We start from the raw sequence: 3,807 nt of genomic DNA, 5'->3' as shown, positions 1-3,807 counted from the left end.
AGCAGGATTATTAGTGACCCCAGAGAAGAGAGGAACCATGTGATCCTGGGTGGGTAGTGCCATTCTGCACATTCTGGAGGGATCTCCTCTTTGGTTGAAGGTAGGTAGGCAAGCTGCCTGATGAAAGATTTTCTTAATATTTACTTCTACTACAGCTGAGGTATTAATCCAGGTACTACATGAAGTATTAATTACTGCACAGACCTTCCTCCCACTAACAGGGAGTCCACAGCCAGTCTAGTATCTCTTACTGAAATTCACCAGAGAATTTAATTCCCAAGAGTGCCCTGCTGTGTTGATAGTTTTAGATATCCCTAGAACGACTGTGACAAAAACTAATATCAGGAAAAGCGCTCATTTTGAGATTGTAAGGCTAAAACATCGCACCCAGTTTCTAGAACCCAATGGACAAAGAGAACCAGAAAACTATCCATTTACTGTGCTAACTATGATCTGAGGCACTCGTTATTGAACAGTCGCAGAGAAAATGATTTCACCCACTCAAGGGGTGAGACAAGACTGAAGAAACCACATCAGCAGAGCCAGTATCATTCAGATTGAAACTCTCAGAGTTCAAACCTGAGAACCTCTATCCGTGGGGGCTTCACTTACCTCGTGGATGCAGAAGAACAGAAGTTACAGGCCTGTAAGTGACTCATACCTGTACTTGTGGTCATTTGTTTTGGGAGCGCCTTGGGGAGCCTGGGTGGCACAGTCGGTTAAGCGTCCGACTTCAGCCAGGTCACGATCTCGCGGTCCGTGAGTTCGAGCCCCGCGTCAGGCTCTGGGCTGATGGCTCGGAGCCTGGAGCCTGTTTCCGATTCTGTGTCTCCCTCTCTCTCTGCCTCTGCCCCGTTCATGCTCTGTCTCTCTCTGTCCCAAAAATAAATAAACGTTGAAAAAAAAAAATATTTTGGGAGCGCCTCCTCCTGAGTTTCTGGTGCCGGTGCCTTTTTCACTCTGGAGTGGTGGATCCAGGCCATGACTCCCTCTAATTTTATTTTATTTTATTTTTTTTAAATGTCTATTTTTATGTTTGAGAGAGAGAGGGAGAGAGAAAGAGCAAGCAGGGGAGGGGCAGAGAGAGAGGGAGACACAGAATGTGAAGCAGGCTCCAGGCTCTGAGCTGTCAGCACAGAGCCCGACGTGGGGCTCGAACTCACGAACCGTGAGATCATGACCTGAGCTGAAGTCGGCCGCTTAACCAACTGAGCTACCCAACTGAACCCCTCCCTCTAATATTAAGGAAGAATGTGTGGCTAATACTACTAGGTGGAGCCCTGTCTAGTTGGGCGTAACTGGTCCTGCAGCAACCCATTTTTCCATCTTTTGAGGTACACCTTCTCCCCAGGTCCATTGGGTGAAGTCCAATTTCAGTAGGTAGGGGGAGGTAAAAGCTTCCATACTCGTTGAGTGTCTCCACCACTTGTCAAAGGTTAATTATATGCTTAATAGCCAGAGAACCCTCTGGGTCTGGCAGTGAGGAGGAGTAGAGTTTGTAGGAAAGGGCCTCCCATACATCATTTTTTTTTTTTTTAGTTTATTTATTTATTTTGAGGGAGGAGCAGAGAGAGAAAGAAAGAGAGTGAAAGAGAGAGAAAGTGGAGGAGGGGCAGAGAGAGACAGAGAGAGAAAATCCCAAGAAGGCTCTACACTGTCAACGCAGGGCCTGACATGGGGCTCGATCTCATGAACCATGAGATCATGACCCGAGGCAAAATCAAGAGTTGGACTCTCAACCCACTGAGTCACCCAGGCGCCCTTCCCATAAGTCATCTTGAATAAGCTACGTTTGAGTTTACCTCTTGAGGCAGCCCTTATCCTAGAAAGGGATATTGGTAATAATAGTCTCAACCAATTTTCCTGTGTTTCTTGGCACAAACTAGCCAGGATCTTCTTCAGGGTTTTTTAGCCTGTTCTGTCTTTCCAGGATAGCTGCTCGGAGCGTGCAGTGGTTCCCATTCTCGGCAGCAGCTGACTGACCCTTATGAGCCCAATTCAAAGACTCACTCTAGCTCTCAGCTTCCTGCTCTGGGCTCTGCAATTACTTCCAGGACAGAGCATCTCTAGCTTATCCTTCTGGGCTCTAGGCCTTTCCGTGATCTCGGCTAGGTAATTCTTCACTATATGCCGGCTCTAGGATGTTTTTAAGAGGTTGCTTTTTTATATTTTAACTTATTTTCAGCAAGTCCAGGCTTTTAACTTATTTTCAGCAAGTCTTATCAGTCCTACCTTCAAAATACATCCAGAATTTTACCACTGCTCACCACACTCACTACCACTCCCCTGCCCCAGTCCTCAGGTCCTCTCGGCCTCTTAGGCGATTATTGCGAGGACCTCCTCACCCACTCCTCTGCCTCTACCCCTGTGTGTGCAGTCCATGCCTCAACACAGCGGCCCGAGGGAGCCTATTCAAACCTAAGTCATATCATGTCACCCCAATGACTTCCCATCAGACACGAAAGTCAAAGTGCTTTCTGTGACCAAAAAGTCCCACATAATCTAAGCCCTCATTGCTTCTCTGAACCCTTGACCCACTGTCTTATTACTTCTGCCTCTTTAACGTTTCATCAGGCGTTAGTAATCCAGTGCTGCATAACAAAACATCCCCAAGTCTAGCAGTTAAAAACAACAAAAGCAGGGCACATGGGTGGCTCAGTTTAGGTTAGCGTCCGCCTCTCAGTTTCGGCTCAGGCCATGATCTCACAGATTGTGAGATCAAGCCCCACATCAGGCTCTGTGCTGATGGTGCAGAGTCTGCTTGGGACTCTCTTTCTCTCCCTCTCTCTGACCCTTCCTCACTTGTATACTCTCTCTCTCTCTCAAAATAAATAAATAAACTTAAAACAAATTTCTTTTAATGAAAAGAAAACATCACAAGTCATGTTTTCCTTTGGTCAAGACTTCAGGAAGGGATCAGAAGCACTTCTCAATCAGGGTATTCAAGAGGCCTGCACTCAAGATATTATCTGGAGCTATGGCTGTCTGAAGGCTAGACTGGGGCTGGGATTAGACCTGCTTCGGTGATGGCCCACTTACATGCTGGCACATCAGCACTGGCTATAGCCTGGGACCTTTCCTCACGCTGCCTGGGTGTCCTCAACATCACAGCAGTTGGTTTCCCTCAGGGTGAGCGATCCAAGCAATCGAGGCAAAGCCACAATGCCTTTGCTGACTTGGCCTCAGAAATCACACATGGTCGGGGCGCCTGGATGGCTCAGTTGGTGAAGCATCCGACTTCAGCTCAGGTCATGATCTCACAGTCCGTGAGTTCGGGCCCCGTGTCGGGCTCTGTGCTGACAGCTCAGATGCTCTCTCTGTCTCAAAAAAATAAATAAATGTTAAAAAAAATTTTTTTAAAAAAAGAAGTCATACATGGTCACTTCTGTTGTGCTCTTTCATCATACTGGGCCAGCACTAAGTCAGTGTGAGAGCCAATTATACAAAGGCACGAACACCAGGGGGTGAGAATAGGGAGGCTGCCTATCACACTTTAACAGGCCAGGCATGGCCACCTCATGACCTTCACATTTACCACTTCCTTCTGTTTAAAATGTTCTTCCCCCGATGTCCATATGGCCAGCTCCCTCACTTCCTTTACATCTTTTTAAATATTATCTTTGGGATACCTGGGCGGCTCAGTCAGTTAAGCATCCGACTCTTGATTTCAGCTCAGGCCATGATCCCACAGTTTGTGAGATCGAGCCCCACATCAGACTCTGTGCTGACAGCACAGAGCCTGCTTGGGATTCTCTCTCTCTCTCTCTCTCTCTCTCCCTCTCTCTCTCTGCCCCTCCCCTGCTCATG

Source organism: Herpailurus yagouaroundi, unplaced genomic scaffold (assembly GCF_014898765.1).
Source record: "Herpailurus yagouaroundi ecotype Mexico unplaced genomic scaffold, PumYag 77, whole genome shotgun sequence".
Lineage (NCBI taxonomy): Eukaryota > Metazoa > Chordata > Mammalia > Carnivora > Felidae > Herpailurus > Herpailurus yagouaroundi.
The sequence above is the reverse complement of the archived record's forward strand: the minus strand, read 5'-3'. Positions refer to the sequence as shown.